Source organism: Temnothorax longispinosus, chromosome 10 (genome assembly GCF_030848805.1).
Source record: "Temnothorax longispinosus isolate EJ_2023e chromosome 10, Tlon_JGU_v1, whole genome shotgun sequence".
Taxonomy (NCBI): domain Eukaryota; kingdom Metazoa; phylum Arthropoda; class Insecta; order Hymenoptera; family Formicidae; genus Temnothorax; species Temnothorax longispinosus.
Genome location: NC_092367.1, coordinates 18,857,661 through 18,869,955, shown reverse-complemented (window position 1 = coordinate 18,869,955; position 12,295 = coordinate 18,857,661). Strand labels below are relative to the sequence as shown.

Here is a 12,295-nt window from a genome sequence, read left to right as displayed (position 1 = left end):
GCGCACCGAGTCCTACGCGTATTGCGAAAGAAAATGTAGCTAGCTGCGAGCTTTGAGAAAAGTCTCCTGCGCACAAACGCGAGGTTAATAATCATGCCGAGTTCAACCAACCGCGTCTGTCGACCGCATATGTCACTGCGACTCAAGATTTCATCGACCGGTTTCGATTATCAACGCTCAGTAGAATCTGTCACGTAATTCGTTTCGGAGCTGAGCTACGGAGGGAGATTTGCTTCGTATAGGATTCAAAAGATAATAATAAATCGATTACATATCAGGAGTGAAAAGAGATTTACTTAATAATTACGTTATCAACTAATGAACGGGAGTATTTGCGAAGGGAAGGATTCGCGCGATGTTAATGTCTAAGATCGTCAAAGAAATCCGTATTTTGATCGATCGATCGATCGAAATGTCGAGTCGGGTAAGTTTTCGCCGCGAGACGGAATTCGAAGGGTGACAAAACTTTGTAAAGCGAAAAACTGTGTACTCACGTATTTTTCTCTCCTCCGTAAACGTGGAACTCTTGGTCGAGTCGACGTCGGGCACAGTGATGTCCTCTTCGGCTTCTCTTGCTTCTACCTCGCAGATCGGCTCTCACCGGTTCGCGCGAACTAAGATCGGGCGCGATCGATCGGAGAACGAAAGAACGCGGGGGAGGTTCTTGTCCCTGTCTCTCTTTCCCTGTCTTCCCTTTCTTTTATTCGCGCGCGTGCGATTACGCTCGATTGCAAAGGACCGTTGGCGATCGGGATGAAGGTTGGGTCGTGTGTCGAGATGGAATCGCCGGGGCCCCGCTTATATACCCATTTACCCACCCGTGCTGACGGCCAGGATCGTGCAAGGGGGCCCCGACCCTCCTCGCCGATCGAGCCACCGGGAGGGGCCTCTCTTTTAGTCTTCTCTTCTCTTCGCCGCCCTTCTTGGACTCTACCTACCTTATCTCCCTCCTTGTTCTGCACCTCCTCCTCTCTTTTTCTTCCTCCTACACCGCTTCTCGCATTTCTGCCCCTCTCTCTCTCTCTCTCTCTCTCTCTCTCGTTCTTGCTCGCTTCTGCTTGATCTTGGCTTGCTCGCCGATTTCTTCGCTCCTTTCTGTTCCGGACCACGATGTCTACACCCGGTATCTCATGCTCGGTTCGTCGAGGAGATCTTCGGGAACAGATTCGTAATGTGGCTCGTGTTGCTGACCCATTGGGATCACGCCTTGAGCGAGTGTACGTGTACTCTTTAACTGCGAATGTTCAGCAGGAATTTCGCAATAGACTGAAACTTCCTATTATTACTTCGTAGCCACTGTATATTATGCTAATTTATATAGAATTAATTATTTGGCGTAACGTTCCTTGATTATCTCGGACATTCAAGCCATTTACTATATCAAACGATTATATAGAAATAGTAAAGTACGAAAAAATTGAAAATGTATGTTACGACTTTTCGAAAGGAATCTATTCATGCCATTTTCTAGTCACGATTGAAACTACTGATTAGATACTAGTTATGAAGCTTCTAACAACGTAGAACAGCGATTATCATACCTTGTATTGAATCATCATTGAGTGTAACCACGAATCTTGAAATATTTGTTAGGCATAGGTATTTCTTTATCAGTTTTTTTCACGCAACAATTCAACGCTCACGGAATACTTTTTGGAAAATGATTGCATTTTCTATACATGCGATTGTCCTTACTTACTACTAGTCACTACTGTGGACGCACCTGCACATGTCGTATGCCGGCATGACGTGTCGCGTTTGTGTTTTAAAAGCATTCATTTGGGATCACTCAATATATCAAGCGGAAGTACAATGGCAAAGCTACACAGGCTATGGCACAACCTTGAATACATTTAAAAGAGTCAATTGACATTTATCTTTCAATTCGCGATGAATAACTGATTCAAAAAACGGAAAGATTTTTATCATAGATTTGCAATCGATAAAATTGTTAAATGGAATGCACAAAGCTTTTCTTGCAAACATGTTATGCTTTAAAAGCGCTGCTATTTTTCTATATGAGCATATTACTTCGCTACTTCAGAATCTCTCGATTTAGGATGGAATACAGGGTTCAGATTTTATTAAGTGATTCAACTTGTTGCTGCATTTAATAGTCTTTCTGACTACAAAATGTGAAATTATCGGCGACATAACTTTTTCTTCTTCTTAACGTGACCTAACAGATCTCCTTCGGCAAATTTTGTGTCGTCAGTATTAACGTATATGTTTTTCTCTCATTCGCAGCAAAGCTTCTCTCAATGAAAGTAAATGAATCTCGCACGTGCCCGACATGCCTAAATGGCTGAAAGTGCGCGATTAATTTTTTTCTTGACCCTAAAGGGATACGGAAATTCTATTAATTTTCGCTATCGGAACCATCGAAATAAGAATAAAAAATATTTTTTGAAATATTCATTGATATATAATTGTCAAACTAAAATCATTTTATACTGTATGTAAAAGAAAAAAGAAATTAAAATTTTCTGCGTTTAGAGTTTTTCATTCAAGAGGTTCTCATTAATTTGCTTGACTAAATGCTATCAAAGAGATAAATAAACGTGACTTCCTCGTGCTAGCTGTTCGTAAAGTATGAATTAATTTTCGTTGCGGATTTATTATGATTTGCGTCACGCCGGGACGGTCGTGCATCATTTTACGCGTCGCGAATACGTTGCAAATTCGATTAACTGTGTGCCACCAGGTAAAATGTTTTATCTTCGTCGTTGTGACTCATCGAGGAACGCTCGATGAGTCGTATACGCGTGTGATACACGCGCCAGTGCGTATGAATGTACGGACACTATTATGTAAACCGTCTGTTTATATGTAGTTCCGTCTCGTATACATCCGATAAATTCCCATTGAAAATTTTCTGCTTATTTCGCCGAAATATCGATTCAACCAATGATCCACGAATCATTAGACTTTGAGTTATTCGAATTTAGTTTTCTATCGGAGATTATATCTATTAGTGTTAACTGTTAGATCATTTTCTTTTTAATGAAATTGAGTAACATTTGTGATAACAAATAATTACTTATATAAATCAAGCCTATTAAATAGATTTTATAGAAAATATTAAAATAGAAGCTCTAAGTACACTAAACTAATCAGATTAATATGGCACAATTATACATCATTATGAATGTAAACTGAGTTATAATTGATCTTATTGCGCAAAGATTTTTTATTCGTATTTAAGAAAATAATATATACCAAAAAAAATTATTATATTGAATATTTATTTAGTGTTCACAATTTACTCATTTCATAAAAACTTTCTCCGAAGATGATTTATCAAGATCCTTATTGATTCTTACAACTTCGACGTGATATAATCATCATTTTTTAACCATTCTTTAGACCGCACTGTTTGCGCTCAATCTTTGCTCAATCTTGTTATATTTACTCGAGGTTACGGTTGGGATACCTCATATATGATTTCTACAATTATCGTGGCCATATAAATCACCTTTCGCATATTTATGACATTCTTATTGTCCAAAATCTACGATAAAATATGCACGGTATTCCTTATTTCTATTTTTAGCTCGTAACGTTTACATAATATTCGACATTGATTAAGATAATGTTGTTGGTGGTTTTCCACTATTTCTAAAATAATTCTGTATTATCGAATATATCAAACTGAAAGACCCGTTATTCACTTAATGATTTTCGCGGTTGATACGTTCGTGAATAATTAACATGCGATTAAAATCGTGAATTATTCACGAATCTTGGTGGTACGTTATAGCTTATCCAAGTTGAGATCGATGACCTTACTCTTTGCCTACTCATTACTTTGATTTCTGTCGCATTACAAAACTTTAGCAAATTGTTTCTAATGTTTTATAAATAAAGGAAAGCTGTAAAATAAATACATTTTCTTTGTTTTTGCAGAAAGAGCGGTTGAAAAGTAAAGTATTTTGTTTCTCAATTAAATCACGCGAGAACTTAAACGTCTCGAGAGCGAATTAATATCTCTCATTTATAAAAATAATATTTTTAACTATCAATTTACTTGAAAATTATAAATTTTGTTTATCTATTTTTGCCATTTAGCCATCTTTAATATTATCTGCGCTCTTCTTGATGTATCGTTTTGTAGCACCGTGCTCTCTTCCTGGATTCCCGCAGTTGTTAAGACTTAGACAGCAGCTGCTTTACAACCAGCGATTTCCAACCGTTATATACCGTTAGAATAATATGCGTTTATTAAGTTTTGCGAGAAACGAATTCTTCATTTAATACACATTTAAGCACTTGCATTTATATATATAGTGCTTCTATTTTAAATGTTTACAAAAAAAAAGATCAGTTCTATATACGTAAGTCAGAATATTTTACGCGGAATTATATTCTATTAATATATTATTTTGCTTATTTTTTAATAAAGCAAAGCTAAGCAAAGAAATTTTATAACATAAGAAATAAACACGAAAGGAAATAAAATATTCTTCTTCGAAATATTCTAATCTTGTTCGGTTACGAGATTGCAAAAAGAGAAGCTCGCGACAGTAGATACAGGTTGGTAGTCCCGGTATGATTCGTTGTGTGTGGTGTAATTACTGCAATGCCGATGATTATAGCGTAATCGCGGTTCTCCGAGAAAAAATACACACGTACATGTTTTTACATTAGTTTTTATGGCGTTCTAGGCGCCGTTCCTTCGCCTTGTCTCTTTAACGGGCACTAATTGCGAGTGACGTCCGCTCCGCGTGTCACGTAGAGGCTGGTAAATTTTGTGTATTAATTCCGGAAAGCGTATCCCTTACGCAAGCATATCCGAAGGACGAAAATGATGACGACAAAGATGATTCTTACGAGGCACGAGGTTGAAAACGTTATTCTATTTAAATTATTGATTTGGGACAAGGATATCAGGTATATAAGGAAGAATAGATAGAATCCTATGAGATTATCAAAGCTTTCCGCGCGAATAATTGAAGCCTTCGGGCATATAATTCCGCATAATCAATTTTAATTTATAAATCAAAAATATAAAAAGGTAAATTATATTGGATACGTATGTAGTAAGAAAAATTATTGATTGCTATTACATTAAGTACAAGTATTAACTTTTTTAGAGAGATATTATCTAAATTTTATATTTTTCGGAAACAAATATAAGAAAAGAACATTGAGAAAATTATGCAGAAGTCTAATTACAAACGTAGGGCAATAACGCTATATATTATATGTATTTTTCATATTAAAACTAATAAGCTAAACTAAAAATTTCTTGATATATTCCAAAAAAAACTTCGCGACTTTTCGCGCAGAAATTCATCATACTGGCACGAAAGCCTGAAACTCGGAGCACGCGAAATTTCCGTTAAATAAATTGATTCGCCACACTACTTTGCCCTTTCATCCCGGTTGCTTGTTCGTCCCCGGTGCACAATTCCGATTGGCACAGACGCGATTTTTCACGGTCCAGCACATGCTCGAGGACGCGGCGCCGCCGCATAAAGTCGGAATTTTATTGCCATATATTACGGGAGCCACAGCCTGCGATATTCCGCGAAAGTAACGATTTTGCCAGATGCCGCGAGCTTGATTTTCATTACACCCAACGGTCTGTTCCGCATTGTTTTTTTCATTTTATTTCTCCCACAATGTTTTTCTTTCTTGAATGTAAAATTTGCGAGCGCGATCTTTTACGATTGCCTCGCGACCGCAAGAAAATTTTCCTCAATCGATCCAGTTACGTACACGACGTAACAGTCGATAATCAACTTATTAAGTAATCATCTTGTCGATGATGAATCACAAGCCGCCAATGAGAATTTCGCAATACCTTGACACGAGACACGTCGAGGACGCTGTTATACGACAATCTGTATTACTGAGCCATGATCTGTAACAACTACTTATCATAATATTGTAATATCAACACTTCATCCTATCATGCTCGTAAACGAACACGCAATACGAATTAATACTGATATTCCTATATTAAATCCTTAATACATGCAACGATTTTAAAAACCTCAGTGTACATATCGATTGGTTATTTTGTCCTACATTTACTGTTATTTTCCTGAAGCATTAATTAACCTTATATTCCTTTCTTATATTATAAATTCTTCGTTATAAGAGTTTCGCGTGAGAATAATTCTCGATAGATAACTGATTGGAAAATTCCCTTTTACAATCACCGTTGATTGACATTTAACATGTACATCTGAATGATTTATTTTAGACTACATGTGCAACATCTTGTTTACGTCAATTCTCGTTACAAGCCGCGAAGTGAGAACCGTGTACGCGTCTCCATTCACCTTTGGCAATCATGCACGTTCGATTAACGACCGGCGATTCTTGTTTAATCGCGGGTGAATCACTGTCGATCGGCCGATACTGGATACGCCGATCGTCAAGAGCGAGGCATCATTGAATCCGCGCGTCCTTCGCGCGTGCAACGCCCCGCGAGGAGCCCTGACTTTATGCCTGGGCTTTCGTCAAATCGCTATTCACCGCGCTGACCGATGATCTCGCGTCGCGAGCTTGCTCCCTTTGTTTATTCACGAGGAAAATCGCGCGGTACTGTTGCGAAGTTGATCCTCTTCCCTTTCGCGAGACGATGAAAATGCGAAGTATGCAAATGCGAGGACGTCAAAGCTTGAAAGACACGGTTGCGAGACCGATAACTTCTCTATTGCGTTCTCTGTTTGCTCGAGCAGTATATAACGCACACTTTTGCAAGCTCGTAGCTTCCTTCGCTGGGAAATGAAAAATCTAAAAAGGTGCTCTCGTATCTCGATGTCTCCGAGGGCTCTCTTGTGCAACTGTAAGAGTGGTCTCGCGACGAGCGGTCCTTAGACGCACTACATTGTTTACGCGAAGTAAACCCCATACGTTTCTTCGATATATCTCTTCTCTTCGGGAGAGTGGATGGGAAGCGGTGGTTGAGCATCAGGAGTCGCCGTTAAAAGCGATTATTTAAACACCTCTTCTATTCTACATAATATTGCTATGGAATTTCATAAAATGACACAAGGCGAATGAGTTGTTGCTATAGCAACAGATGATTCAGGTCGTTCTACGTAAGAAAAAATGCGGAGAAAGATGAAGAAGGAGAAGAAGGAGAAGAAGAAGGAGAAGAAGAAGAAGCGAGGGCAAGTTAACTTTTGGGCAGGTCCGACCGACCTTGACTACTTGACTCCTAATTTTATTCCAAACCGAATCCGGTTTTCGTGGCGATGGCACAAGGAGGTGGACCATAATATTGCAGCTGGCCCGCCGAATGCCTGTCGTCACTGCCTGCTTTTTCGTTAATTAATGGTACAATTAGCGGCTCCTCCCGTCCAGACCGCTGACCGCAATGTCGGAATTTAATTTGATTCTTCGCTTCGTCCAGAGTTTCGTAATCGATTATCGTAATTTAAAAAAACCGTGTGGGTTTCTCCTTGCATTCTTTTGCTTCGAAAAAAAAATTAAAGAAGCGATTTCTGCGATATTGGTACAGCAATTAATATTAATTATTAGCTACATTTGCAATTAATTTTGGAGATATGGACATCGCTAGGTAACGATAATAATCAAGACAGCGAAAATTATACACAGTACGGATCTGAACTGAAAAGTTTTTCACTTAATAAATTTTTGAGAATATTATTCCCCTATCAAACAATTTAATGACATGTTGAAATATCTTTGCGACGGAAGATCTGCCGATGTAGCGCAGATTTTCCGTTGATTATGAAATAATAACGACGCGCGGTAATCCAGGTGACAACGTCCTGTCGATGGCGGCGAGGCTCTTCCTTTTGCCGCCTTCTCTTCCTCCTTCTCGCCTCCTCTCGTACCTCCCTGACCCACAAATCGAGCGAGCGACGGTCGAAGCTTCTTTTTTTCTTCTTTTTCGCGCGACGGACGTACACGCGAGCCTATTATCCAGGAATAGCTGCGAGTTTCTAATTTTGCGAATCGACCGAGGCGAGAGGAAGCGATATGAGAGTCAATCTTCGGCGGCGGTGGTGGTCCCACTTTTAGCGACAGACTCTCGGTAAATGATCTCGTAATGTACATCATGCCGCAGACATTATACGGCATTATGGCGCGGATCGTCGTGTAATGTTATGATTATCTCGCAAAGAGCCCAAGGTCCGTCTCTTCTCATCCTCTCCGTGCGCCAAGCACGGTGTAATTGTTCTTTCATTTTACGCGTACATCGCATCGCGCGATTGTCCCGCGTTGTCCTTCTTTTTTTTTTTATTCGTTCCTCGTCTATCTTTTCGCGATGAAGCTGGCATGTGTCAGCCGATATCTCCGGAATCGCCTTTATTCCGTTCTGCATGCCTTCATGATCGGTGAAACTCGAAATATAATGAAGAAATATTTATTTTTAAATATATATTATTGTGCGACATATTAAGGATTGAAAATTTTAGATTTTAATGTCTAAAGGGTATAATGATAGAAGCTGATAAAAATACGAAGTTGAGATTGTGAAAATCCGAAGATCTGGATAAGTTTGAATTGTTTAGCAAACAATTCAAACTAGATGTCGAAGGAATGGCACTATTAGCCTCACGGATTAGCCATAACGAATTTCAGTTTCAAACGTAAGAGCTCCAGTTTCAAACATTAAAGAGCGGAAGCGTTCGTACGAACGTGTCGACAAATAGATCGTGCGTTCACAAGTGACGATCTCGCCTAAAGTCGCTCACGTTGAAAGGAAAGAGGGGAAGAGGAAGACCGCGGGAGCGGCGATGAGAGACGAAGGATCTCTGAACTCGCCTGGTCTCGCGAAGCTCCTGCGACTGCAGTAAGCTATTTTCAGCTGGCTCTTCTATCCTTTCCTCTCCCTTCGCTGGACGACTCCGTCATGCTCCTTTTGCAGCAGCAACAACATCGTTGCAGGAGCCACAAGCGGCAGCAACACAGCAACAGCCGGTATATACTATACTAGGGCCGAGACGACGGACGGGGCCGAAACGGGTTGCCGTTCAGGTTTTGCTGCAGGGGATCGTTAAGATAATCGCTGCTATCCTCATCCTAACTTAGCCTTAGCCGTACGATATATTCATGTCTCGCTCGTCGACTCGATCCCATCCCTCCGCCCTTCGTCTCCCTTCTCTTTTATCGGCCTCCCTTCTCCCCCGCACTTTCTTCTCTTTCTCTCTCTCTCTCTCCTCCATTATTCTTTATCTACTCCCCTGCGTCTCCATTCACATCGCTATGCAGTCCCCTCGATGCGGCTACACGTAAGCTATGTTATCCGATCCGATCGTGATTTAAAGAGGCGCGGTAGAATTAGTAGATCTCGCAGCGCGCGAAATTTATTTCGATAACTAATGAAGCGGCTTAGAATATCATTAAAAAGAAAATTATGATTCCTATCATCCAATGATTCCTGCGTGGTGTGCAACTCGCTGCAATTTTCCATGTTTTGGAAGGACAACTGTGAACTCTCGGAGAGACTTTCATACAGTAAAAGTAACCTTCACCTCGTCCATCGATCACTGATAATTATTTTCAGGCAGGTACTTGCATGCACCGACAACGCACGTACGATGCGTACAAAACGATTTCTCAGTAGCGTCATTGTCATCCTTTGACATTTTTTCTTATCTCTCCATGACCATCGCGTGATTTCATCTTCACGGCATTGATTGTCTTTAAAAAATGCACGCCAAGGATGATTCGAGTAATTTAATTTAGGTACGCGTCCGACGTTACTTTCAACTTATTTTTAAGATCGTTTCTTCATATTTTCCCGTAACATTGTGCGACAAAACTTCTCGTCGTTCCAGAGCTATATCTTAAAATAATACCTATTTTCTTAAAAAGATTATTTTCTTTCTATTCTTCCTTTCTATCCCGTTTCCCTCGACGGCGCGAAAGCGAAAATACACGTACTTTCGTCAACGGCGTTTCATTCCATCCGATCAATCCTAATCACCTGCCGCGCGGCATGGCATACCCAGGGATCCCTTGGAAAGTCGCGGCGGAATCGCAAGGACGCGAAGATACGACCGGTCGTCGTCGCCTGGTGCCGCGGGAGAGCCAGCCGGTCGCTGGCGCGCTGGTGTATAATGCGTTACACAGGTATTACAGGTATTATCCGTATTACATGTATTACGAGTATTATACGGACGTACGTGCGACCTCGGTAGAACAGGCCCAGCGCGACGGCTTCTTCTTTCTCCGATTCCCTCTTCGCGCCTGCCGTCTCTCGTCTCGCCGCGTCTCCCTCGGTTCCCTCGTCACTCTACCCCCGTACATCCTCATCTCGCCCCATCCTCCTTTCCGACTGTCCTCCTCCATTCCGCGGCTCATCCTACTCGCCTCACCTCGGTTTCTCTCTTTCTCTCTCTCTCTCTCTCTCTCTCTCTTCTATTCTCCTGCCTCTTCTGTCATATCTTTTTACCCTAAGGCCGAGAGCGAGCGGGCGGTTTAACGTCCGCGACTTTTTCTCACCTTCCCTCGTTCCTGCCCCGTTCTCCTCCTCCTCCTCATTCTCCTCCTTGGCTTCGATCACCTTTCCGTCCCCCCGAAGTTGCACTCCTGCGTGCTTCGCGAAGTTCGCGAGCAATGCATCTCCCGTTTGTGCAACTGCACGCCAAGATCCACGAAAGTTCGCATTGTCATCTTTATCACGACGATTCTTATCCTTTGTCTCAAATTGTTCTTTCAAAAATCGGGACTCATGACCTTTTTGCAGTAATCTTTTTTTATTCGGCTCGTTTAAACGGTAAGAATAATTTAATTCCAATAATTTGCAAAATGCAGTCTTGCAAGATCCCGTAGTTGAGATTAAACGCGATAGTTTTTAAATTCTCTGTACATTCTGTTAATTGCAGCGATTTGCAATCAATCATGCATAATTTATGTTTCTCAGAACTCAAGATACTCATGATTCCGATAATATTCGAATACTTAAAACAACGTAGTAAATTCTTATTTCTACAATAAAAATAACGATATGTCGAAGATATGAATTACGTCGTACCAGTCTCTTCGTGTGTTCGTTTCTTATTTCCTCTACCCAGAGTAGCAATAAAAAAAAATCGTTACATGAATAAAGTTTTGCATAATCATTACATATATTCTATCTTAATAATCTAAGTTAGTTGCTGTTAATTCTTATAATAAATCTCGCCTTCAATAAATTCACATATTGTCCCGCAGTTCTAATTGCATTTCTAATTTCTGCAATAAGTCAGTGTTTTGATTTCGACAAAGAAATTCGTCACTAACGATTGACGCGATGGAAATTAGACAAATATAACTTTCAATAGCGCCAATTGTGGCTAATATATAATCGTGTAAACATATTTTAATAAATATGCGTAATGTAATAACCCATTGATTGTCATCGCGAATAGGCCATGCGAATCAAACAGGCTAGTTATCATCGATCTTCAATCGCGAAGAAAACGACCTCGGTATAATGCTCGACCTTTACGAACCGGTCCCCCGTGAGTAGTACATTTGCATGCTGACACAGGTGCATACGTTGCATACAATCCGCGTGCTGTAAGGTCTCATACACACTAGATCACGATGTCCATTCTCGCGAGGCAGCACGTTCACCTTAATGAACTCCAATCGAGTTTCGAACGTGTTTACTGGCGCTCCTGGGATAAATACGCTAATAACAGGTTTTGCTATTTGATGATATTCAATTGCGTATACAATGTTGAGCCGAGATAAGCGTGTCTGAAGGCGGTTTCGCAAATTTTCTTTCGAATGATTACTCGAAAAAATAATTTTATAAACCGGTTATATGCATATTTATACGATCAAACGGATCTATGAAGAACCAATTGTAATTTAGAAATTTCACTTACGACGATTCGTTCAAGACGATCCGGAGCGAATCGTGCAGAGATTCACCTTCAGTCCGCCGCGACGGGAGAGGAAGACAGGTTTCGTCGAACGCGGGGGAAGGCATCGTCTATTATGCATCTCGATACAAACCCGTGCCCGGCACGGCGCGGCCTGTTATCGACTACGGAATGCTCTCGTTATATAGTGCACGAGTTTAGTGAAACCGGTCGATGAAAATCAATTTACACACATTACTAATTTTGTCATGATAAATTTTGTCACGTAGGAAAAATCGGAAAAAGTCGCGAGGGGAAACTGTTCTTGCACGATATTGTTCTTGTGAATTGAAAGAGACTAATAAGAGCTCAGGAGTGGATTAAATTCCAATTGCCTCATTGGTGTGCATTACATTTTCGATTCAATAATTCTCTGCGGAGCAAAGAGAGATAAAATTTTCTTAATTGAAGTAAATCCATAATTTAAATCTAAAATTTGTTAAGAATTATTT

At 40.5% G+C, this 12,295-nt stretch overlaps 2 protein-coding genes across 3 annotated transcripts in view; one reads left to right on the top strand and one right to left on the bottom strand.

The window, feature by feature from the left end:
• Positions 1–12,295, bottom strand: part of Bnb (bangles and beads) — a 204,465-nt gene that overhangs the window by 6,344 nt on the left and 185,826 nt on the right. Inside the window, exon 1 of one of the 2 annotated variants that reach the window (XM_071792155.1) lies at positions 495–789. The exons of the other annotated variant lie outside the window; for it this stretch is intronic. The gene's annotated coding sequence lies outside the window, so the exon portion shown is untranslated. Of the gene's footprint in view, positions 1–494; positions 790–12,295 lie in introns of those variants that run through there. 2 annotated transcript variants of the gene reach the window in all.
• S6kl (S6 Kinase Like) overlaps positions 1–12,295 on the top strand; it is a 43,377-nt gene that overhangs the window by 11,027 nt on the left and 20,055 nt on the right.